At 32.0% G+C, this 26,634-nt stretch overlaps 1 protein-coding gene and 3 long non-coding RNA genes across 9 annotated transcripts in view; 2 read left to right on the top strand and 2 right to left on the bottom strand.

Annotated features, from left to right (window-relative positions):
- The window catches only part of LOC141461085 (uncharacterized), a 159,139-nt gene extending 139,696 nt beyond the window's left edge, over nucleotides 1-19,443 (bottom strand). For 3 of the 4 annotated variants that reach the window (XM_074141767.1, XM_074141766.1, XM_074141772.1), the window contains exon 1: nucleotides 19,375-19,439. The gene's annotated coding sequence lies outside the window, so the exon portion shown is untranslated. Of the gene's footprint in view, nucleotides 1-19,374 lie in introns of all 4 variants that reach the window. The other variant, XM_074141771.1, reaches the window with a different exon arrangement.
- Nucleotides 41-21,121, top strand: LOC141461087 (uncharacterized). 2 transcript variants are annotated; one of them, XR_012462597.1, is made up of 7 exons: nucleotides 41-198; nucleotides 560-692; nucleotides 12,154-12,307; nucleotides 15,491-15,636; nucleotides 18,012-18,261; nucleotides 18,340-18,522; nucleotides 20,084-21,121. It is a non-coding gene; the product is annotated as an uncharacterized lncRNA (long non-coding RNA). The 2 variants fall into 2 exon arrangements; XR_012462598.1 differs by lacking the exon at nucleotides 41-198 and adding an exon at nucleotides 356-475.
- Nucleotides 21,116-24,604, bottom strand: LOC141461089 (uncharacterized). The gene is made up of 3 exons (XR_012462601.1): nucleotides 24,465-24,604; nucleotides 23,177-24,351; nucleotides 21,116-21,966 (listed from the first exon to the last, which is right to left on the bottom strand). It is a non-coding gene; the product is annotated as an uncharacterized lncRNA (long non-coding RNA).
- On the top strand, nucleotides 22,172-26,633 carry LOC141461088 (uncharacterized). Of its 2 annotated transcripts, XR_012462600.1 has the most exons (5): nucleotides 22,172-22,560; nucleotides 22,705-22,880; nucleotides 23,065-23,223; nucleotides 24,181-25,003; nucleotides 26,205-26,633. It is a non-coding gene; the product is annotated as an uncharacterized lncRNA (long non-coding RNA). The 2 variants fall into 2 exon arrangements; XR_012462599.1 differs by having other exon boundaries at nucleotides 23,065-25,003; nucleotides 26,205-26,629.
- Nucleotide 26,634: the final 1 nt, after the last annotated feature.

Genomic DNA, 26,634 nt, shown 5'->3' with positions numbered 1-26,634 from the left:
TAAAAAACAAACAAAAAATTATATATTTTTCAAACTTATAAGAGCAGATTTCTCTTCACTGGCACCAGTTGCTTCACAGGCTTTCTGTGGTGTTCTTAAATGTAAAAGTACAAGTTCTTTAAGTCAATAAATTTACCAATTTAATGTGTAATAAGTAGAAAAACTGGTTTTTACAAATAAAATCATCAAAACGATCAGGTAATTATTTTTTGAACTATGACTTATATATCATTAAAAAATTAAATAAAATCGATGATAATGGGTAGTTAAAAAAAATCATGCATGCTCAGAAATGAATTGGTTAGTGTTTTGTTAAATCACTTTATAAACTTTTTTCTTTACAAATAAATATTTAAAAATAAATTTTGTTTGATTTGAATAACTTAGGATTGATTCATTTTATGAAGAATATTTAAATCAATGTTTTACCATTTAAAAAAAAAAGGCGAAATTGTTAATGTGGTGATTATTGGAGGTAGTTATGAGCTTGGCAGTTCTTTGGAACCGATCATAATGTAGTTAACCGAGAACTATAGTTAAACAAAAATTCTAATTACAGATACTTTTGTGAGTCCAGAGTGATTAAATGTTTCAAGATTTTGTCTTATGTTCTCTTGAGATTGGAGGCAAATCTAACCTCAAAGAAGCAAATGATAAGAAACTTTGTAAAAAAAATTAGCAACTAAATACAAGTAAGTCCATTAGCCTTTATAGCTTTTATTATCAATATTATTACAATATATGTCACCTTCGTTCAAAAATTGATTACAAACACTTACTGAAAATAAGAATGGTACAGTATTATAACGGTTTCAAGTAACTCTTTAAAGAAACTACCAGCATTTATGACCATCATCTGATGTATTAAGCTAATACGAGAATCGTAAATGTCAAAATATTACTGCGTTATTACTCCAGTGCTGATCGTTACAGTTTATAAAATTACAATTATCATTTACATAAGCCTCTCTATTTTCACTAAGTTGAATTTATCACTAGCCATTTTTTTTTTTTTTTTTTTTTTTTTTATTATCCTTTTAATGAAATTTACACCTGTACCTACAGGTACAATAGGTAAATGCGATGAATGTATGTGAATAGCGTGGCAGACGTGAATGACGGTCATCCATTGATGGCCGCCGTTAGTCACCCAGTTGGTCACGGGGCCAACGGCGCCTCAGCCGTCTTCGAGGATTGGAGGGTAGCGTAGTTGTAGACAGGTTTGCAGCTAAAGGGTTGGGATGCAGTGAGAGTTTTTGGTGAAAATTTTTGTATCGAATTTTGGCAAGTTCGGAGATAAGTGGAATTTGGAGATCTGTATGTATAGTGTGGTTGCTTACGTAGAATGGAGCGTCTAGTATGCGGCGGAGAATTTTGGATTGCAGTGTTTGTAGTCTATTGAGGTTGGATTTTTTAGCTGTACCGTAAAGTTCGAGTCCGTAAGTACATATTGGTGTGAGAAGGGCTGTATAGAGTCGTCGTTTGTTCTGGTAGTGAGAGTTTTGAGCGTTTGTCGAGTAGCCTGGCTAGAAGTTTGTATCGCTTGTTTAGTTCGGTACGTTTAAGTCTCGTATGGGGGTTCCAGGTAAGTCTCTTGTCTAGGTACATTCCAAGGTACCGCACATGGTCGGCTGGTGGGATAGGTGTGTGATGTAAGAAGACAGGTGGCGGAGTTTGACGTTTGAGTGTGAAGACTATGTATTTAGATTTAGTTGGGTTAATTTTTATACGCCAGTTTTCTAACCAAGGTTCTATTGAGTGAAGGTGGGACTGCAGTGAACGTACTGCGAGGATAGGGTCAGAGTGTGTGGAGAGAATGGCAGTGTCGTCAGCGAAGGTGTAAATAGAGGTATTAAGGTTAGAAGGTAAGTCGGCAGTGTAGATTGTGTAAAGAAGAGGAGCTAAGACACTTCCCTGAGGCACACCAGCAAGGACGGGATAGATGGAAGAGTGAGTAGTGCCTTGAAGAACTTGAAAGAATCTGTCAGAGAGGTAAGAGCTGAGTATGAGGTAATAAGTGCTAGGAAGGATGCGTTTTAGTTTCCACAGTAGACCTTCGTGCCAGACTCGGTCAAAGGCTTGCGAAACATCGAGGAATACTCCAGCGCAGTACTGTTTTCGCTCGAGTGAAGAAGCGATGGTGTCTACAACACGATGGGCCTGCTGGATCGTCGAGTGGTAGCTTCTGAAACCAAACTGATGGTCCGGTATAATTTCGAGAGATTCTGTAATTTCGTAGAGGCGTGGTAACAGAAGTCTCTCGAATATTTTGCCCAAGAGAGGCAGTAGGCTTATCGGTCGATAGGAAGAAGGTAGTTGAGTCGGTTTGTTGGGCTTGGGTATCATTCAAACTGTAGAAAATTTCCAGAGTATAGGGTAGTAAGTAGTTCTGAGAATAGAGTTGTAAATAGTAGTGAGGAAGACTATTGCTTTTTTGGGTAGTTGGAGTAGGATGTTGGCAGTAATTAGATCGTAACCAGGGCTCTTTTTTATTGAGATTAATAATGACTTGCTTGACTTGGGAGGGTGTGAACGGTTTTGGAGGCATAGAAAGAGGTAAAGGTATGTCTAAGTCCCTAATAACGTCTTGAGTATGTTGTGAGTTGAGAACGTCAGGATGCGGAATGAAGACAGTTGAAAGGTGCGTTGCAAATAGTTCAGCTTTTTCCGAGTCACATTTAGCCCAGGAACCGTCAGTAGTACGAAGAGGAGAGCCATTTTAGAAAAAAATAAATAAATATAAATTTTTGAACATAAAGCATTCTCATGGTTACTAACAGCTTTAGACCTGTAAAGGATTAAAGACCTAACAAATGTTGAAGGTTTTATTAGAGGTTTACTTCAATGCAGGTTCACTAAAGCCAAAGTTATTTGTCTTTCCCACCACTGAATATTTAGGGTGCCAGAGAGAAATAGAGAACATATATTTTAAAGGTTTAAAGAGCTTGGTGGATGTCTGCTAGTGATGCCTTCAGGCATCTTTTTGGCTTGAACTAAACCACATTTCTAAGCCCTGCTAGATGTACAGTATTTATGATTTAGTATAAGGGAGTTTTTGCTCCATGGAGGTCAAAAATTTAAAAGTTAAAAGCCTCATTGAAATATTAAATACATTTTTACTAATTTTAATTATGTATTTATTAAAGTAGAAGATTAAAAATTTGCATCAAAGGTAGTATCGTTTATCAATTTCAAGTTTTATTGATCAACATTCGATTGAGGCTAAGGATTTGTTTAGATTCCAGATTCGGGGTCTTGATCCCGCTCTTAACAAATGTAAGCAATGGAAAATGGAATTTTCAATCTATATACCATGCCCTGCATAAATTGGGTCTTCCAATAAAACCAAAATTGGTATTTCTTAATAAGAAATCATTAATATTTCTTAATAATAACCTTTTACCATTGCGGCGTAAACCATTTTTATACCCTAGGAGATAGAATGTCTAGGAAACATACTGATGTTCCCAAAACTTGTGATGGAGTTTCTTTTTCCTCAATTATCTGCGTTAACAGAATTATAAATCTTTATGAGCCACACTTTAATCGCCTCAAAGGCAGTTCTATACGAAGGAGTTCATTCCCGTAGTTACATTTTAATTTAAAAACAAAAGAGTAAATAAGCATCACTTTACTTGTTAACACTAAAAATAATTGCTATAAAATTCATTTCAAACTTATTTAATTAAAAACTAATTATACGAGATTACGAGATTCTTTATTAAATTCTAGCTTGTTTATAAAAAGGTTAAAAAATTCCCATCTATAAAAGTAGAAAATAAACGAATCCAGCCTGCAATTAGCGCTGCTAAATTAAGTGCTCACAAAGAGATATTTAGCATTAAAATTATTTTTCAGCGAACACGCGTAATCTCTTACTAATTAATTGAATTTTTCTATTTTAATTGGTATAAAGCTGTTCGCGCGCGGATATAATCTGGTTATATTAGTTGAGATCTATTTGGAGTATTCAAGCATCCTACTCTAATAAGTTTCTGGAAATCCTTTTTTAGAACAAAATACTATTCATTTAAGTTCTTAATTTCTTAGTCCATGAAAAGTCTAAGATCCTAGTTTCAAGGTTCTCTGAATGCAGCTTGCTTTTTAGGAAAATTTCTTCCCTAGTGAGCTTGGGTGGAGTTTCCTGTTGGGGGAGGATATACCTTCCTGAGGACATTAGAAAAGAGATTTTTTGACATCAGGGAGAGGTTATTTGCAACTGTGTCTTCCTGGTTCTCTTGAGTACCTGAATGGTCACTAGGTCTTTGAAGGTGTGTCTACCTTTAGAACCTTCTTAAGCATTCATTTCAGGTTTCACTTTTTTATATCTTTAGAAGGTGTTGAGGCAGCGGTGCATCAGCAAAAAGTTATCTCTGACAACTGGCCCTATCCTTCCTGAAGATTCCCTCGAACTTGGGAAGTTACTAGAATTAATCGTGTTTCTATTAATTTGATTAATTTAAAGGTATCTTTTTCGGAATATCTTGAAAGGGCATTAGGTGTAGGAGCGTAATGACATGGGGTCGTTTATATCCCTAGATGAATTCGGAGAGATGATTTCATCACCTGGGTGGCGCTGATGGATGAATAGTCTTACCCGGCTTCCATTTGGAGGCATAATAGATCTATTTTGGTCGCAGCAAGTATAACTGTTTGTGGAAATTGTTAGTTTCGTTCCTAGTTCGATGATAGTGTTTCCACTTCTTTTTTTCCCTCAGAAACTATGAACGAAATGTGAAATTCGTAAGGAAGTTGATTTGAGTTTCATGATTCTTGTTACTAACAACACTACGAAATACGTACAATACACTACAGAGTTTCCCAAACAGTTGTGATTCATTATTATATTATAATTCCCAGGTTATAATTAAACAATACTATTAAAATACCTGTAAATATTCACTCAAAGTAACATATTTTGTATAACTTTTTCATTCAATTGAGATCCTTAAAAATATTTCCTTTAAAACTAAAATCCCAAAATTTTTCCGATTGCTTTGTTCTTTTCTTTCTTATAGTGAGAAAAAGTAATTAATTTTAGATTTAAAAAAAAAATCGAGAAAAGAAAGAAAGTGGAAAATCGATCTAATGTGGAGGTTCTTCTGGTAACAAAAATCTCATTGTTGCATTTCCTAATTCCACATTAATCAAACATCAAATTTGAACTTCCTGCTATTTTCAATTTTGAGTTTTAGAGTATACCCATGCTTATATAAACATAGAAGAATTCATAAAAGCCACCTTTTCGTAAATAGGAGATCCCAGAGCTTGTAACTTTAGTGAAGACAAATTAGAAAATCTGTTACTCTGCCGTTTATGCGGGGTTCGATAAAGTAATACGTAAAAGCTTAAAAAAAAGTTTAAAATAAAAGACCTAAAGACTAAGCCCAGCTATATTCTGTACTAAAAAATACGAAGAGAAAGTTTAAAGCTTTATTTTATTTTTTTTTAGCTGATAAGAGGGGCTTCCTTCCTTTTTAAACTTAATTTTGTTAGATAAAGTAAAGCAACTTGTTTTATCCATAGTCAATACCAACATCTAAAAAAAAAAATCCTCTGGTTAAGTTTTATTTCCTGAAATATTCAAAGATATTCTTTACTAGAAACTACTAAATAAACATGATTTAAAAAGCGCTTCCTTTCCTTTTTAATTAAATATAATTTTTTTCTCAGCCCAAGTTTTTAAAAAACATTTCCTAATTATTTATTAATAAGCGGAAATTGAGTTTTCATAGTAATTACCTATTTTGGGTTTCCTGTAAATATACCAATAAATTTTCTTAGCAAGTACAGAAGCTCCAAACAATAAAACTGGCCGAATGCACAAACTTTGGTATTCCGTTTTCATGTAGTTGTACCTAGCTTTTGGCCAAAATTTATCTACTCAATAGATTTTTCACTTTTTTTAAAAAACCGCCAGGGATAAGCACTACCCTCTCACTAAACATACCTCTTCTTCCCAATTTCTATTTCTAATTTAAGTCTCGTCAATATCGTATATCATTGGCGCCCGGAGCTTTTTTTCAGTGCCTGCCATGGCTTCCGAAAACTACCGAAATGACCAGTCGCTTATATTCCTTTTTGTCGCCTTTAAAAAAGGACTCATTCCAGTTAAGCGTGCCTAGTGCGGTCCAAGAGGCATTATACGATAATTCGAAAACTCCGTCTGAACATGCCACCGATATTATTTACTATTTAGCCAAATACTTAATTTTAAATTGTATTGCAGATAGCTACATAAATCCTCAGTAATTATTGTAATCATCTCTCGTTTCAAGTAAGTTTTAATCTCAGACATTAAATTTTTAAATATTCCTTTTATTCTATTAAGCCCTTTAATGTTCATCATTAAATTAAAATTAACCTCTATTAAATTATTAGCTATCTTTATTCTCTTTGTAAGGAGGTTGTAATCAACATCGTTTACCACATTCACATCAACATTACAGTGTATTTCCCGTTTAAAACTCATTTTAATTAATCCAACACAATTGCATTACTTCCTCTCGGATGAACGTGAAAAAGTAAAAAACAAAACAAAAAATACCTCAAGCAAATAAAATCTTTATTTTGGCCGTAACCTAACCCCTGTCCTCACAGATAAACAATCAAAAGCGTTAGTTGTAAGCGGAGAACTGTACATTGTGGGATGGTATACAATTCCCTAGTGGAAGGTTTCATTTTAAATCCATTTAGCAAAGTGAGGTAGCGTTGTTGCTACTAATGTACTCCATGCAGCCGAGCTCTCACTCTACAGTGAATTCTAGGAAATAGATGTCACCTGTTATCTGTTCTTCTGTTCCCTAACAAACAGAGCTTTTGTTCCTATTAAAACATGCATGTTTGGAATTTAGCTATGAATACAATTTATTCATAAGCTTATCTTGAAAATTATTCCATGTACGGAATTCTTTTTTTAAATTATATTTCGCTAACGTCTCTCTCTTTTTACAATTCTCTAAGTTTTCTTCAGACTTGGATTTTTTACTTTAAAGTTTGTTTACTGTACCATATTTTTACTGAACACCCAGAATTTTAAATCTTGCCGAACGCCACAGTATTTTTGCGTGGGCACGAAATTCGAGGTAACATTGTTGGATGACAACCTCTAGTCAGTGGCAGGCGTAAAAGTTCATCATAACCACTGGCATAAGTTTACTAGAGCATTACTTTCAACACGGACACTGAGATGATCCTAAATCTCAAAGCCACTACCAATAAATAATATTTATATCTTTAGTTTTTGTACTTTTGACAAAAAGAAGAACCAACGGCATAACACATATAGGATATTTCCCGTCAGGAAGATGGTGAAAGTAGAGGCACTTTGTAAAAGAAATACTCGTGCAATCCACATTTACCCGACTCCTAAGCAAAATCAAATCATAACATCTCAAATTTTGGTTGTGGGTATCATAGGCTGATTGGCCAACCCCCACGGTATCTAATCTTAGTTACGTCTAATTTTTAGATTAGAGAATTACTGTTTAGGACGCAGACCTCAGATGGATTCATGTTTCTGTACAGATGCAGGAGAATTAATTAATTTAATCTTGTCTCACAGCTTTTCCTAAGTAATTTACTTAGCACAAGTTACTAATGCATTTTATTTGAAAAAATATCCCCTAAAATCGCCTGGACTTATTCACCTATTTCTTACTAAGGTGACCTCAAAACGTATGTTTCTAGTGAAAACATTAAATCGAAAATCTATACTATTGCAATCGATCTACTAAGGAGAAACTAACGAATCCTTCAGTGGTGAAATGGCCCTTACAAAACGTTTAAATTTACTTCTCCGTCCCTTAGAAGAATCGGATACCCTTAGAAGACTGTGTTAATGATTTATTTGAAGATATGAACACCAAAATTCATTTCTGTCCTTATAGCGATAGTATTAAATTTGAAAAAGGGTCCAATCCAATAAAGGCGACAATAACCCACCCATATACCTATCATCAAAGAGAAGGTTATTATAACCCACTGGGTTATAAGGGGCTAATGATGGCCAGTGTCAGGTGACAGGAAGTTAACAATGTGGTAGACCCTTATTTAATCCGTTCAACCAAGGGTTCTCTCTCTTTCACAGAGTTGACTGTGTGTCTCTGTGACGTAGAGTGACTGAGAAAGAAAGGATGAGGTGGCAAACACATTACCTAACAATTACATATTAAGCTAGTATGTATAATAATAGTTCAAATTTTATCAAACATTTATAAATACAAAATATAAGTTAAAGGATCAACGGTTACAAAGAGATAGAAAAGAGAATCTTTTGTTCTTCTTCAAAACTGTCAGCTTCTATTTTTATATTCTTTTCATATCTCTTTGTCTTCATACGAGTGACAATCACCTCAGTCTTATTTTCTAGGGAGAAAAATCAAATTTTACAAAGATGGGAGGGACACTTTCTCTTATAGTACAATAATTATTTTTAGAATACTATTTGAGACATTTTTGGCATTTAAAGCATTTTATAACAGAGCACTTTTACTAGAAATTTCGAATTTTAGCTTATACATCTGTTATATATATACTTTGAATTATAAAAACAGCTTTTAATCTTCACCAATTCACAATGTCCTAAAATGAACTACACTTGAAAGATTATTCAAATAAAAATTGTATAAGTACATTCAATGGAAAGAAAAAGAAAATCTTCGAGGCATATGACTGTTATGCTCTATATTTACCTACCGGAAATGGACTTACACAGTGCTTCCTTTAACCCTAGTAGTTCCTGAAAGAATATTTGCTCTTTCTAGTTACTCATATCGGCGGAACTCACTCCTTTTAGGAACTTATAAAGAGCGCCCCCTCCTAGTTGAAAATCTAATCTTTCTTAAAAGTAAACAAACGGAAGAAATACAGTTTACCTTTTTGCTACTCCACTTCATGTTGTGTCTGTATTTCTATTTTTAATACAACAAGAAAAGATTTTTATTGGAACTGTAATATTACAAAAATATTTAGAAAATGATATAAAAATTGCAAAAAAAAATGATTCATGAACCTGAACAGCATTAATTTCAGGTCATATACACTAGTTTTTGTAATTTACATTAGAACTTAGATTATTTTAGATAAGATTATAATTACAATATAAACCAAAAATATGGAACAATTCTGGGCATTGATTTTGAAATGATCATTAAAACCCAATTAAGATTCAGTAAACATTGGAAGTTTGAAGTAAATATAGTAGTCAGAAACCTTGATAACTGTGAAAGTCAAATGAGTTTCATCAAATTAATTAAAATCTAAATACTTAATTAAATCCTCTACTGTCTCTTGTTAAATCACAACCAATATCCGCAGAGAACAATACTTGTTAGCAAGTATTGATTGTTAATCAGTGCTAGTTGTGTGAACAGGTTAATTGTGTTAATTTTACTGATAATGATACTATCCGGGAATTTGGCGCTATTATTGATGAATACAAATCCAAAGAGAATTATTTGTCTTGTAATATGATTCAAGGAATATCATTTCCCTGAGGATATGAGCTAGATAATCTAATGCTCCCAAGTTTAGCCTTAGACGGATTTCTACAATTCAATATTTATTGTGTATATGATAGAATAACTTTTTAAAATAATCAATTGTTATGATGATCTGGTTATACATAGAAATCTACAAATTAATATTATCCTGAGGAAAGCAATAAATTTGCCGAAACGTTGGTATAAAAAAAGAAATCAGTCTACAAAAATGTATTGACCGCTCCTCAAAATTTCCCAAGAATAATGTATCAACAACAGTCGGAAATCACACCATCATTTTAAATTTGTATGTCGCCCTGTGTGTACTGTCAGGATCTCCCTTGAAACTCTAATATCGAATAATCTACACACATAAATACCAGATCTATCTAATAATCTAAATCTTTAAGTTTTGTTCTTTTAGTGTTGTTAATGAATGTTTTAAATTTGAAAGATGATTCATGTCTTTATCCTCTCTGAACAGAACTATTGTCGTTTTTTCTTGTAATACCTAATATCGATGCTTCCAACAGAATCGCTCTCTTAAATTCTTATCCAAGAGAAAAACAATATGGTACATTTCATTGAATTGTTGCGTGATGCGGAGGCACCTGACAATGTAACAATTTTCTGCCAAGTAAATCTGGCATTGAATCGAATATATGTTAATTAAAAAATACTTTTTTTAAATAAAGAGAGTATATTTTTTAAATATGTTTTGGCCTATAATTGGTTAATTTCCAATTTGGTATTATTACGTCATCCCCCTCACAGAATTGTGGCTTTCTTAATGTCTTAATAAATAAGTACTTACGATTGTCAAGCAGATTTTATTTAACGTAAAAGGGCAGTCAGTTAACTACACCCTGGATATCCATTGACGATCTCCTAGAAATTACTAATTAGTAACATCAACATCGTAGGAATCATTTATGCAGATTAATCGTAGTAAACTGAGCTCGATAGTGGTGCCACCTCGTAACACGGTAATCACCCTAACCACTTTACCACTTCAGAAGATACTCCCTCGCCAAATGAGACCACCCAGTATCCTCTCATTAGGATTCACCATTATATTCGCATTAAATATACGACGTGGATAAATTGAATTAACATTTTATAAGCTTCTCCAAATCTCTGTTTAGATTTTGGATTAATTAAGTAATTATAAACTGATTAAAACGTAATTTACTAAAAACTTGAATTTTTCGTTTCTCTTCATTTCCTCGGTGCGATGTATTATTTACAAAAAAATTTCAGGTGAAAACATTAACACGTCTTTCAGTTATTAAAAACATGGATTTTATCCGAAAAATTTATTTTGAAATTTACAATCTGTGTAGTTAAACAAACACAATAAGTAAACATTGGCTGGCACTCTCGACGTGATTTCCATTTTGTTGGTCAGTCCCAAAGGAGATCTCGGGGCAAATGCTGGTGTTTTTGTCGGCGTGGGATGGTAGGAGAGGCGAGAGCCTAGGCAAGGATGAAGGCAATGAGCGGGGGATGAAACTAAAAACCAGCTGAGCTGAAAAACTTTGGCCTTGAACATACACCAATATTCTCTAGAGACCTTTGGGTCGAGCACATTATTATTCTTCGAACAGGCAATATTTGACCAATATTTATTCCGACTAACAGTCGGAACCGTACATTGCACTGAATTATCATTTTACAGGGAAGTCTAACTTAACCAATATCAAGTTTACAGACTGTGGTAGGAAACATTTTCGAGAAAAATGGACTATCCAATGATTAAACGGGCACTTCCGGAGAGGATTTTTGTTTTACTAATTCGATTTTAGCATTACATTTCACCTCCCACCTTGATAGTACACAAGAGATAGGACCGGTCCTGTTTGTACACTATTAACTTAGATTCTTAAAGCTTAAATTTTGAAAATAAATAGAAATTTGATGTAAAAATTCAGCCCTTTTACCAAAACTGGAGGACTGTTCTAACTAGTGGTATAGGTACCACAATCGATCCCTTAGGTCACCGGGTATCGACTAACTGTCTAACCCCCACTTAATCTAATCTAATCTTTGGCAAATAACATAATCGTCATTTCCGTAATCAAGGCTAGGAACAGAATGCCGTGATTTTCATTTTTTTACGATTTTATGTAATTTTGAATGCTTTCAGTTTGTATCATAATTCAACAATCACTTTTATTAAATTTTTTTTTTACTTGAAAAGTTATTTTTTTTTTGTATTTACAGGTAAAAAAAAGAAGATTTGAGTGAGAATAATGGTTACAAATTTGACAATAAATACGACTGACCAGAATAACTCTCTACAAAAATATTCTGGTCCATTTGTTTTGGTTTGTTTTGTCTAGTTAAGGCTATAGATCTTGGTGAATAATAGAGAGAGGAAGTTAGTACACTGGTCCCAACTATGAAGCAGAGATCCCTAGGGTCTAGTCAATGGGTTGTTTGTGGGTCCCTGAGGGCGAATTTGATATTACTCAGTTACTTACTACAAACCACTTACATTTTAAGAAAGTACTATATTAAGCATAATATTTTGCTAATTATATAATTTCAAATGTAATTATTTTTAGAAAATCTTAAATTATTATTAAAATGGTGCTCCAGCTGTTTAATAGATAAGTATGTTTGTACATACAAAAATAACTTCTTAACTTTTTTTATTTTTCTTTCATAGACTTGAGAGAATTCAGGGAGAGATGGAATTGACTTCACTCTAGTGACGATTTTTACCAAATTTATGATGCAAGAAAGAGTTAAATATGTTTTGGAATTCCGTGAATTGAAGAAAATGTGAAGGCTAGAACTTTGGGAATTATATTGAGATAGAAGTAAGAGTTCAAACCCTATTTTTAGAACTATGCAATATTAGTTAAGGTATTATATGTTAAAAAAAAAAAAAAATGACTATTGTTCGTGAACAAGAATGGGAAGCGACGATGCAGAAAGCTTGCAAAGAAACTGGACTAGCCTAAATACTCTGATGAAACCGTAGTTTTAAATTATGTGCATAGAAATTGCTATTTAAGGGACGTTACGTTGAAGCACTTTTTTTTTTGCAGCAAACTTAAATTTATTAAAAATTCCAAGTTTAAAGAGTTTTCACTTTTGTGATCCTCTAATGATGACAGTGATATTTTAGGAATTGTTAGATGAGTGAAATCTCTAGCTTAAACGTGAAAAATCACAACATAAGTTTAAATTCATTTTGTGGGGTAGCTAGCAACGTGCGCCCCGATCTTAGCGAGCGATATTTCGCTTTGCTGAGTGGATTTTGCGGCTCTCTTGAGATTTGTTTTAACTTTCTACAAGGGCGCCATGCTGAGAAAGGAAAAGAAAAAAAGTGTTTGGCAAAGTCAGAAAAGCAAAAGCTATTAAAGCGACAACAGTCTTGAATGAAAAACAAAAGATTGGTGCTTCCTTTATAATATTCAAAATGTGTGTTTCCGGTCGAAACTCGATTGTGAATATTCAACACGATGATTGCTATTTGAACACTCTCACGACCATTTTTGTTACGATATAATTTGACAAGGTTCAATATTATAAAATTTATTCATTTCTTACTAATATTAAACAAAAACGAAACGTTACACCGATATGTCTTCTACAGTAGTTTACATTACACTCTTAACGCACACAAATTTTTCGTAGTAAGACGTTGCTTAGAAAAAAATACATCTACGTATCTGTAATATTAATATAAAAGAATTAGAAAATCATGGTTGGAATTTTCTGAGAAATTATCTGATCAGAATTTATACATTTATAAAAAGTCTGTTAATGAAAGTGGTACTTTTGTCTTAAGACTGTTTAAGACCTAAGTAGGGACCACAATGTAAAAGTAATAACCAAAACGCAATATTGGCGTGTACCCTAAGATCATTAAAAGAATTTTTATTAAAATAATAATAACTGAGCTAAATCCACCTCCATTCAACATGAATTTTTTTATTTATTTACAAATCTAAATCTAAATTCCAGCCTGTAGCAATGAAAAATAATGATGCGAGAGATAAAGTTCAGTTCTCAAAAGAATGAGAGCGCCAAGGGTGAAATAAAATATCCATATCTCTTTGGGATATCATTTTGTGAGCACAAAAAAAAAAAATCCTTTATTTTCAGTCAGCTTCTCAAAGTTTTCCTGTTTGTTATGTTATAATAATTTTTCTCTTTCCTATATCAATGAAATCTTGTACTTTAACATATCTCTCTCTCTGCTGTTATTGTGAGCGTTATTGTTTTCAGTTTCCTTCATTCTGTCACGATTTTCATTTTAAGTACATTTATGAGCTTGCTTAGGAAGGCGTTAACATCAGCTTTAGACTGTTATTGAGAATTATATTAAATATTTTATCGCCCGTCAAGTTTGGAAATGAAATTAATGCTTTCAATCAGTTTCATATTAATTTTTATGCTCTAACAATTCTAATGCTCGTGATTAATACGTACCAAAAGATTTATGGCTTAATTGTTTGGATGTTTAGTGAGTAATTGTAAAATCATTGATTTTATTCGCCCATAGCAGGCATGTTTATTGTATCCCTGACCGATTTCGGACTTACATCCATCATTTACAGGGTAAATTAATCAGTTTGATGATTTCACTCTTCAGGCGCTAAATCCTGGAGATCACGATCTGGATCCAGATCACAATCAGATCTAAATTGGTACTCCCGGGGTTTCCTTATTTTCAGCTAAATGAATAATAACAATAAACAAAAAATGACTTTACTGGAATAAAATGTTTTGTTCGCCTGAGTAAAGTCAACAGTCAGTCATCTAACTTTACTAACATTGTAATCTTCCTACATAACATAACCTTTTCACTGTTCAATAATGCTACAGTTGTTGTTTGAATGTTTTGACATGAAATTATTGGAAAAACATTCCAGTCGATATAATCTGATTTTGTATGTATTTAGGACACGACTCGTCCTTTTACCTGGCTAACTTTAATGTAAAAACATGGTTTGCTATTTGCCCTTTTTTTATCTGATCAGAATTTATACATTTACTTGTACCAATTTTCTTATTGAGACATATTTTCATGATCATTTATATTTATTAACCGGAAACTCATTTATAGTGAGTCAAAACAAAAAACTGATGTTAATACTTATACGAGGGAAGGGATTAGCTATGAGGTTAGCATACTGGACTCCCACGCGGAGGTCCCGGGTTCGAATCCAGCAGCTGACCATTAGATTTTCTCTTCCTAGGAGCTTCTTACAGCTCACTGTCCGGTGATGGACAGTGTTGTCTGTAACGAGAGAACACGGCCCGGAGGCCGGCAGTGCACGGGAAAAAGCTCCGGGCGCTAATAACCTCAGCTGTTGATGCGCCAAAAAAAAAAAAAAAAAAAATACGACTTCGTCTTGCACGCACGTTGAGTAATTAAATTTGGCCCATTACCATAAAAATAAGGAACAAAGTTTATTGCACTAAACAGATGGTTATTTTCAGTATTACACGCAGAAAAACCGGGTTTCCGGCCTATTTTAATTAGGAACAGATTTAATTAAACATTTTTAATCCGTTACAAAAGTTAAACAGTTTGAACAACTATTGGCAACATGTCATTAAACTAATTCGACAGGTCTCTCCTGCCACACCTTGAGGGAACTGAATAAAAAATAATAATTTATTATATATTTTTTTTTTTTTTTAATAAATTAGGAATTTTTTATTAACTTCTGGCAAATCTTTGAGGGCGCCTATTGTACTGGAGTTATCTTAGTGCTTAGATTTTCTCTTCTTAGAAGCCTCTTACTATTGTCCGGTGATGGAAACCCGGAAACCACTATCCCAGAGACCATTGGACTGCTCACGGGAAATACTCCGAGCGCCAGTGATCCCAGATGTTGACGCATGTTAAAATTAAAAAAAAAAAAAAAAAAAAAATTTTGTTAATCACTCACAAGACCTTCTCTCACTGCAATAACCCAAATTTCTAACCTGTATGTTTTCTGCAAACTGGGAATTTTATAACATATTTATTTTATTTTTTTCAGGCGCAGCTTAATGTCCAGATTCCAGTTAATTGTGGCCGGGGGCGGAAGCACGTATTTAAGGCAGACACTTAATGGAAGCCAAACTAGTTAGTAATTTAGGTTGGAGCAATATTTACTCAATTGCGGACGTTTTGAAACTCATTAATGTTAGTGTATACTATAATTGATAGAATTTTCCATCTTTCTAAAAGGCCCTTGAGAGAAAAGTCTAACCACCACCTTCACGCTGGAGGGCTCTTAATTAAATTTCCCAGGAAAAAATGTTTTGAAATTAAAAAAAAAAAAGATCAACTGTTTTCTTGTCGTAATTATTCGTGACCTATTTCCGTACAGAGCTATTCCTCAGAAAAATCAGTAAATATGATGAAAATATATAAAATTTATTTAAATATAAATGCTATGCATGACAATGGACATATAATTTCTTTGTTCTACTTTAGAATTACAACATGCTTCATTTGAGAGTGTCAAATGTTCAATAGATAAAAGAATGCCAATTAAATATGTTGGAGCTTTTCACAGTTCAATGAATTCAACATTGTAGACTTAACATTACAGTTCAAATTTCAATTAAATACAATTTAAATGTTCAACCAAATTAAAAATGTTTTTAAGGATATATTTTATTCTAATAATTTTAAAATTAGAAAATAATGTCTGCCATATTTCTCAAATTGTGTTGTGGCAAATTATAGGCTGATGTGCTGGACTCCAACGCGGAGATCCCGGATTCGAATCCAGCTGCTGACCATTAGATTTTCTCTTTCTAGGAGCTTCTTACAAGCTCACTGTCCCATTGTTGCGAGTAACGAGAGAACACTGTTCGGAGGTTAGTAGTACACCGAAAAAAGCTTGGGGTATCAATCAATGTTCTCAGATCTTGATACGCCTTAATTTGTATTTACATGCGTACAAAAAAAGTTTATTTTTTACCATAAGTAATGTACCGCCGTTAAAGAACTAATATTAATTAAATATAAAGCTAAAAATTCCGTGTTTGAAAAAAAAATTCTCAATAAAAAAATACTATTTTACTAAAAACTCATTTTTTAATTTTTTTTTTTTTTTTCTAGAAAAATATTTCCTGGCAGTTCAGTAGGTTACCCCTTTAAAGGGAACTGTACTGTATAAAATTACAAAGAATTTAATATTTTTAAAATCAGATTTTTAAGAATAATATTTGTTCACTAGATTTCTCTCTGGTAATGTGAAAAACATGTATTGTTTCAGCCAGTCTGTTAGAAAGCTAGGACTGTGCTTGAATTAAATTTTGTTAAGTGCAATCCGTGGTAACTGATAACAGTTGTGATAGATTTAGTTAAGTACAGTGCTTGCAGAAAAAATTGCATCGATTTTTATTTTATTTATTTATTTTTTTTAAAGAACTTTCTAAAATAATTTTGTTGCAATTTACGTATTCAGTATTTCTTCGAACTTAAAATTTGCTGGAAAGATCATTAATGTTCTATTGTAGTGAAAAGGTACAGTTCGCTCCTAGGATAGAACTATTTTACCACAAATTCCAAAGTGCTGTCTTCCACCATAAGTCAATCTTTTTCTTTAACTAGATATTCTATAAAAGTAAATAAAATACTGTTCCACTAGTAAAAAAACACTCTCATATCTACTGACAAAAAAGAAAATTGATGGACATTTACATAATAGTACGTAATGAGGTAGTTACAGTAATGACTGTAATTTTCTTTTCTTATTTTAGAAACATCCAGACCTGTTTTCGCAATTTGGCACAGTTACATTTAGGTGAATCTTTAAATTTCGTATCTTGTTTTTTTTTTTGCAGTGTACATTTCTTTTTTATTTAGGAATGAATTTTTACCCAATATTAATAATCTGTTCTTTATTTTTCATACATGCTTTTAGAGGGCGTTTCGACCTTTACGGTCATATTCAGCTTGCTATTTCTCTTCGAAGCAGAAATATATCATTTCTTTGTGCTTTGGAATGCGGTCCACTAAACGTGAATGAAGAAGAATGAAAATAGATTTTTTTTATAAGAAAGAAATGAAAATAAAAAATAATGAAGGAGACCACAAGGATCGAAACTTTCTTATTATAGGCGTTTGTAAAAATATTCAAAATAAATGAATAATTAAAAAGTTAAATATAAAAATAGATCAGGGAAGAGATTAGCTTTGCGGTTAGCGTATTTGATTCCCACGCGGAGATCCCGGGTTCGAATCCAGCTGCTGGTCTTTAAACTCTCTCTTCTTAGGAGCTTATTATAGCTCACTGTCCGGAGGTCGGCAGTGCATAGAAAAGTTCCGGGTGCCAATAACCTCAGATGTTGACGCGCCTTAAATCATAAATAAAAACAAAATAATAATATAAACAAATTATAAAAATAAAAGAGGTTACTCTTGTTTTAGTTGCCCAATAAATGTATTTAAGGGTTATATTGTGTTGTTTCAGCTATCCCAGATTTTCAGTATAATAATTTTGTATACAATGATAATACCTCCTTGAAAAATTTACAAGTATATACATTATAAGTGTTTTTCAGATTGCAGCAGCCATCTGATAAAGTTTATTACAAGTAAACCTAAGGTCCTCAAGATTCCTAAGTTTCATTACTTCAAATAAAGACTTTGTTGTGAATGCAGGGCAGCAGAAAACAGTCAGAAACAATAGTCTCTTCATGATGATGTCGAACCTCAATAAGGGATAACAGTTTAAGGAGAAGACTGTTCCAAGTGAATGTGAAAAAATGTTTCAAGACGACGAAGGAATGCAATGGAAAGAGATGTTTCAAAGTAAAAGAGTTGTCCATCCAAAAAGTTAATACTCCCCCTTTGTTGAATTAAAAACTAAATTATTTTAATTGGTTTTAGTCCAGAGTTCGGCATAAAACTGCCGATGACCAGTGTCTCACTGTATACCCAAGAATTGTGGTCAGATTTCGTCCAATGAACAGCAGTTAAGGGCACTGCATAACTATGTGTGCATTATGATGACTTCGTACATAAACTCAACATGCAATCAATTTGCTCCATTCAATGATTTCAACTAACCAGGTGCGTACTTTTTTTCCGCCAATCAGCTGTTAATCATATTATGAAGTAATTCGCTGAGCATTGAATTAGAATATTTTAATTTCGCAAAAAAATGAATGAATGAATTAGGATGCATAAAATAATTTCTATCTTGAAAATGTTGGATTTATTAAACTTGACTAATTTAATTAGTAACTATGTAGTAGTTTTTGAACAAAGTTCCTGGGAAGGAATGAACTTCGAAGTTGGCTGAATGGTGAAAAGCCAATGCCCCCCAAAAAAAGGTTTTCCGTCGGAAATGCCTCCAATGACTTTTCTCTTAACTTTGTATGCTCTTGGAACCTATTTCCCAGATAAATGCTTCTTTAAACAGTTGTAAGGAAGTAGTTGATTTAGTTTCCTTCTAAAATCTCATTTAATTTTACTAAGTGGCCTCATGGACCTTGGGAATATTTATGGGATTCCAAATTTGAAAAAGTTTAGCGTAAGTGCTTACTTATCCGGAAAAAACCATAGTTTTTAGAGATTTTTTCACACAAAACATTTTCAAATTGTAATAAGAAGGAGTCATGTGAGTGTTTTTCACCAAATAACTAATATTTACTTGTTTATTTTGGAGTAATAACTTACTGAGCTGTTCATACATTTCAGCTGAAGTAAATCTTTTATCTTTCCTTTATTTACGCAAAATTTAATTTAACTGTTTAAAATATCTGCTTTAATTTTAGAAGTAATACTGAAATGTACATTATTTTAAAAAATAAATAATAATAATTATTATTATTATTGTACAAAAAAAATTAATAACTCGAAAAAGACTTCGAAAAAATATATGAAAAATTAAAAAAAAAAAAAATCTAAAAACTAACTTACAATAAGCTGGCGAAGAAAGCTGGCTGAGTACTGAAGTGTCATCTGTAGTAACCATGGAGCTCATTTTAGTTCGGATGCTGTGGGTCCTGGCGCTTGCGTAGATTCTAGATTCAACAAGTACCCTATTTTTTCCCGTTATTCTAAGTGCCTCAATGGTATAAATCAGATGTTTTTAAAAACATTGTCCAGAAATGTCGTGATTTTAATTTGTGAATTTAATATTCAAGAAAAGTTCCTCCTAGGACTTTGAACATCGCGAGCAAAGTTTCACAAGCATTCCTGTAGAAGTAGTTCTATTAAGTTAATAGAAGCAATAGAAGTTAATTTATTTTTAAATTAAGTTAGTTAATAGAAGTAATAAGTCTTCCCTGAAGAAAAGACTAAATTGGCAAAGAAACGGAGTTGTTTTTGTTCTGTACCATTCCTCGCTATTTGAATCTTTAATATAACACACTTTAACCTTCCTCACTCAGCATGAGACAGAAACGAAATAAATATCCTCAAAACTCTAATTCTCTAAACCAAACTGATTGAACCTCTGAACCTATAAAAGTCCAGCGATATTGTCCAGCATTGCGGACCAGATCACATTTTTAATGCAAAAAATGTATTAGGTTTTATTTATTGAATTTTAAACATTTTTCTAGAATTACAGATTTTTTTAAATGTAGAATGTACTCGTACGTCATTGATTCCTTTCATGTTACAGGTGCGTACGTTTCAGGATTATGGTGCACTCAGATAGAAACTTACCTGCTAAAGAATCAGTTGTGCCTGATACATCTTTGTCAACATTTATACAAATTAAAAGTATGTTCAAATCCGGGCATCGCGAATGATTTTCCAATCTTGCCTATATATCTTCCAGATATCTTCTTATTCCTCCAAGGTATTTCCCTAGCCTGGGTTCCTTGCGCCAAGTATATCCATCCTTCCCTATCATGAGCGTCCTGAGCGATGGGGAAAAATGTAGTATTAATTGTTAATTTTGACTTGATCAAGAAACATTGTTTCAGATCTTTTTGAATTGTCCTTAGTATAACAATTACAGAGAAACATTTTTGTTGAATTATATAGTTTGTAAAATAAACAATGATCATATTGATCTATTAACAAATTCAATAAATATTAAAAGATCATTTTCAAATCAAATGGATTTTTAGTTTTGTGATTTCTACTCCAAGTTCAGAAAATCTGCGTTTTTTGTATGGTCACTGCAAGTTCTTATTTTTGGTTGTATATGTACTTATTTTTAATACATATTGTAAATATGTTTAAATTATGCCAAACTTTCAATGTAGCTTTGGCAATTCTTACTTTAAAAGCCTGTACAAAGTTTTCGTTTTAAAAGATCATAGAGTCAAGACTTAGGGAGCCTTATCAATTTGTACACATCGGATTTTATTGCAGTTCGACCTTTTTAAATGTTTCTTCATAATTTGTTTATTTTTTTGTAGTTTTTTAAGATTTACAATTTAGTTTTTTTTAGCGTTTGATGAGACTTTTTTAACTGATTCAACTACTTATTCACGTTCCTTTGCATCTCATTGTTTTTATTTTTATCGACCTTCCACTTACAGTATGAAATGAAATGAACGAATATTTTCTAATTTTATTATTATTTTATTTTTTCATCAGTATTGTTTGCGTTCTCCTCCTCAGGTCTTAATTAAAGTCCTAAAGCAAACACATTATAAATAGTCTATACAAAAATTAGATTAATTAATAAAGACGCTTTTTAAATTTATTGATTTCTTTTTTTTATTCCGCTAAAACCAAGTATATAACAGATAAGATAAAGATAAATAAATAACTGTATTTTATGTAAGCTTACATATTACAGGGTGTTCTGTTTTGTAAATTAATTTTCAATAACAATCCCAATGATTAGTGTTCACAAAAACAAATAAAAAAATTCCTACAGTTACACAAGTAAATAATACATAAATCAATAATAATAAATAATATATAAAGACAAAAAAGTTTAATAATAATAAAAAGGAAGAATGGAGTTCACCGTCTCTCTACAAACAATTAATCTTCCTTGAAGAAAAAAAAATATACATATAACATCACATCTAAGTCCCACCATCCACTTTTTCTAGATCCGCTAGTAATAGCTAGCAAACTTTGTAATATTATAGAATTTTTTCACCAGTATTGTTTGCGTTCTCCTCCTCAGGTCTTAAAGTCCTAAAGCAAATATATTATGAAAAGCCAATAGTTGCTCCTTACTCAGAACCTCCGAAAAAAACAAATTCCACCCAGTGAAGGCTGGGCCTAGATAAACTGTCACTGAAGTTAAAAAACCTACATATAAAACCAACAGTGAAGGCAAGATTGTGTTAAAATCCACATTTCTTTTAGAGGAAATGGATTTGTCTCCGATATTCACTCATCTATCTAGCAAAAAGAAAAATATTAATAGTAATCTTTAAATAATATTAATATTATTCTTTACTATTTATTATAGTTACATAATATTAAAATAACATTCTTCTAAGTTTTACAAATTCTTCAGTGTCGCAGCTTTTAACCACCAAAATATCCGCCAGACATATAAGATTAAAATAAAGTCTCTTTCCAATCTTCCTGTACAAGAAATAGAAATAATAGAATCATCGCTCAAATAAAACCCCCGTTGGGTAAAATAACCAACTGAACATTATCAAAAGAGAAGGTTATTGTTAAAGGTTTACATAAATCGCCACCAGGGCGCTCTGATAATTGGAAATATACTTTTTTTCACCAAATAATGTTAAAATTTCAAGTTTTGTATTAGGATACAAACCAGCGAAGGAGCTCTAATATGTTTACATGCCATTTCAGCATATTTATCAAATTTTTATAATATTTAACTATAAAATATTTGTTTTAGACAATTTTTTTTATTCATTTAATATATATTTTAAACAAAGTTATAGCTCTTTAACTATAGGCTTTTTTTTAAATGTTATTTAGTAAGAAAAAAGTGAATTTTAATCAATTTCTAGGCTAAAGGTTAGTCAAAGTACTGCTTTTTTTTGTTTTGTTTTTATCTGTCCCTTAGAAAAGAAATAACATCTTTCTATTACGGCCATAATTTTCCTAAAAACTACTAAGGTATAAGTTTTAGAAATAATTTAAGAGTGTATGATAAAGATCAGAGTTCAGTAAAAGTACAATTTACCAACTTTCAGACACAAGGTAATTCTTTAGTTTCTTTGTTTTTACTTTTAATTTTGAAAATATAAATGTGCATAGTAAGAAAGTTAATGCACTATATAAATAATTAGTGATCCTAACTTTTAACAACTGAAAAGTTGTGATTGTTGTTTCATATTTTTCAAGGGGGATTCAGCTTACTTTAAGTAACTGGGAAATATTACTGGAGAAAATCAAAGTGGAAATACTTTATTTTGTACCTTTCCTATGGAATAATTACATTATGATTAAAAGTGACAGTTCTTGTGGCATGTGCAAGAGAAATTTCAAATATCTACCTTAGAGAAAGTACGTTTTATCAAGTAAGTAATAACTAATATCAATTTAAATTTAACTTGTATTTTTTATTTTATTCAAAACAGAAGTGACAAAAGCAAATTTCCAAAACTTTCGAGAAATATAGAACAGTTTCTTTTTTTCTCTTTCACTTCATTTTACCTCAGAGATTTCGTTGAAAATCATTAAAGTGGTGCTTTCTTTTTTTAGATGGATCCAATTTACAGTTGGAGGGTAAAGGCGGAAAATGAAATCTCTCTTTAGTAAAGTATAAGGATTTCCAAATACGCTACTAGTAATTTACAAAGTTCAACCTACTTACATATTTATTGAAATAGCCTGCGTTTGCTGCTGACAAGATGTTTAGAAGTATGTTATTACTTTCTTATAAAGTTTGTTAGGACAAAAAAGTTATTTGTAACGAGGCAATGTTACTAACAACATTTTATTGCATATAATTAATTTTTTTACAAAATAAAAATAAAATTGAGCTTCTCGATTATTGTATCACAGTAGATTTTTGAGATTTTACGGTAACAATGTCGATCTTTAAAAGCGAGTAAGTTAATCTCGAGCTTGAATTACATCCTCCATTCTACTCTGCATACTCTCAATGAGTGATAGAATGAATTCACGGGAAATTTCGTTTCATTCTTCTATTATCTCAGACCGCAACACCTCAAGACTGCCAGGATCCACGCCACGTGACCTAATCCGCCTCTTTACGAAATCCTGTACATGTTCAACGGTGTTTAGGTCCGGAGTTATTGGTGGCCATGTCATTCTCGCAAATTCATTAGCTGTGGAAAAGTTGTTTACAGCCCTATCTTGTGGGGACGTGCATTGTCGTCTATTTAAACAAACGATTAACCATTTCCTTGTGACAAGGGCAACATGTAGAACATTGTTTAAGCAACGCTCCGCGGTCATCTATTGTTGATGTCAATGAATCTGTCCTTTCGTTCACGAGTTGCTCGTAATCGACCCCCTCCATGCCTACAAACTACTGTTCCTGCCCTATGAAGACGATTTCGGGCTCTCATTATCAGTTGGTAGGGAACATTGAAGCGAGCACTCAAAGATTCGCCTAACTCCAACATTCCCATAGCCTGATTAAGTAGAACTACGCACAGACGGTTCATTTCGGCATACTGCGTGTCCTACACTACCGAACGGCAAACATTAACTAATGGGAGCTTTTTAACTTGAAGTTTATCGTTTCATTTCTTTTAAAAGATATAGCTTATAGGGTTTAATGACAAAACTCCACATAAAATTTTGTTTGTATTATTGCTTTATTACGACTAACTTTTTTTATTTTAACAGACTTTTTAAGAAAATAATAAAATACCTACATACATCATCCTGTCAGCAGCTGTTCAAGGAATTTGTAGGTGGTACGTTTCTGATTTTGAGTAGTTTACTTCGACAATCATTTGGCGCAAGATATCGATCTTGTGCTTGAAATGCCTCTTAAAATACAATGTTTAGGATTATCTGCAAGTTAGAGTAGAATTTTTTTTATAAAAAGTATTGAATAATTAATATAGGATGTGTTGTTTAAATAGAATAGAATAGATGTAAAAAGTAATCAATTATCAATTACGCACTCGAAAGCTAATAAAGACTGTATCGTTCATTGATGTTTACATGATAACAGAAAAGAAATTTCATTTTTTACTCTTAGAAAAGTTAGTTATCTGAATATCTTGTAAATAATGTCTAGTTAAATCATCTAGTAATTCTGATTATCGGCGTTAAAACATCTGTAGTTTATAATAATCAATGTGCATTAATATATTATCAGATTAATTTCACCATGGATATTAATAGCTGTTACTATGTTATCTATCTAGTATATTACATATGATCCATAAATGTTTTTATATTTTTTAATTATTATTTAATGTTTATATGAAATTATAATGTTTTATCTAGAGATGAAATTATTATTTTTAAATATATTGTAATTAGCTAACTTTATTAGTAAGAGAACAAATAAACTATTGTTAAACCTAAAAACAAATAAAATACAGATTGCCTTAGTTATAGAGTTTTGTTCCAAACATAACTTTATTTTTATTCATCCTATTGTGCGCCAGTAAGGTAAGGAGTTAGAAGAATATTTGCAGCCCTCAGACATATATAGGTATGACGGCGTGTGGGTTTGTTTTTGAAACAGATAACTAGTTTTTTACGTTTGTTTTCAAATTAGAGCACCTTATCTTCTCTTAGATTTGAAGAACGATTTGATTTCTCTACCATGACTTAAAGAATTGACTACTAGAATAAATTGTACACTTTTACGCTTTCAATATGATAAGGTTTAGGTAGGATATAATTTTAAATAAAGTAACACTCTATTTCTATTCATATATTTAAAAGATAAAATGAATATTCCAATAATAGTGATAATACAAAATACAACTGCTTTGAACAAAAAACTTTAACTAATGAAATGTTTTCAATGCAGAACCACAATTTCTTAAGGAATGTTCCATGGGCAGTTTCTTAGTTAGTTTAGATCTAGTACACAAGATCCCATTTCATCGCAGCCGTCAACGCCTACATTATGGGCTACCATTTGTGCAGCAAATCCTTCCTTTAGTATTAACTTTGTTGAATTGTATTTGATGATCAGCATTATTTATTTCCAATGTATCGGAATATCTGGAACATTCAATGATGAGAGTCCACGACTTTGTGATATTGGGCACAACGTGCATCCATATCATATTACAATCCACATAAATGATTAAATATATGCTGTCTTTCTTACTCACAATCTCTTCTATCTCAAAAACCTTGCTAATGATTACACAGTTTATGCATAAACACTGCTACCGAAAAAGCCTTAAAAGAATTTTAAAAAATAACTCTAAAGGGATTTTTAAAAACAGCTGAGGCTGGCATTTACTTCCATAAAATAATTTATATGACTATGCCATTTTGCTTCCTCATTAACTAATAAACGATAATCATGATCCATGTTTACAAAACTATTGATAGATTTTAACTAAATTTACAAAATTTAAAATTACTTAGTCTTGAAAAATGATTTAAAAACAAAAAATTCTTACCATTATAAATTATTCCAATAATTGTATTCACCTTCTTAAAAAAAGTAAGTTCTTCTTCTGAATTTAATTTATATTTATTTTCAGTAGCAAAAGAGCTTTAATACAAAGTAAAAGGTAGTCTTTTAAACTCCAACGATTCTTTAAATGTTGCGGATTTTGATCTTATACTCATTCCACCTAAATGTGCGTCTACAAAAAAGAGTGGAATACAACAATTGACACAAACAATTATATATATAGATAAAGTTTTTAATTATTGCTCTTTTCTAGGTCCATTAATATTCTTCATCGGGATTTTCTGAAGGTGATTCCGTTATCTTCTAATGTTAACCACAGACAACTGAAACCTATTCGAAACGTTTTGATGATACAATAGAACTGGAAACTTACAAGAAAATAAGTCATATTTTTAACGATTTTTTCGGCTACGGCAACAATACTCTCTCAATTTCAGGCCTAAAGAATTAATATACAATTAGAATAGCGATTTATCTACAAGCATGAACCTTTATAATAATAATAATAATAAACCTTTGTTATACAAAATATACATACATAAATCATAGATTTTAATATAAGGAAATATTGCATGGCTAATAGCCGTCTGCAGGAAGCATGAACCTTTATGAATGTCTAGAATAAAAAATAAATAAATGCTTCTCACTTTGGGAAAAGTGAGTTATATTTCAGTTGGAAGAAT

This window comes from Rhodnius prolixus, unplaced genomic scaffold (genome assembly GCF_049639745.1).
Source record: "Rhodnius prolixus isolate KJV_2025 unplaced genomic scaffold, Rpr scaffold_6, whole genome shotgun sequence".
Classification (NCBI taxonomy): Eukaryota; Metazoa; Arthropoda; class Insecta; order Hemiptera; family Reduviidae; genus Rhodnius; species Rhodnius prolixus.
Note: the sequence above shows the minus strand (reverse complement) of the source record. Positions and strands in the feature narration are given on the sequence as shown.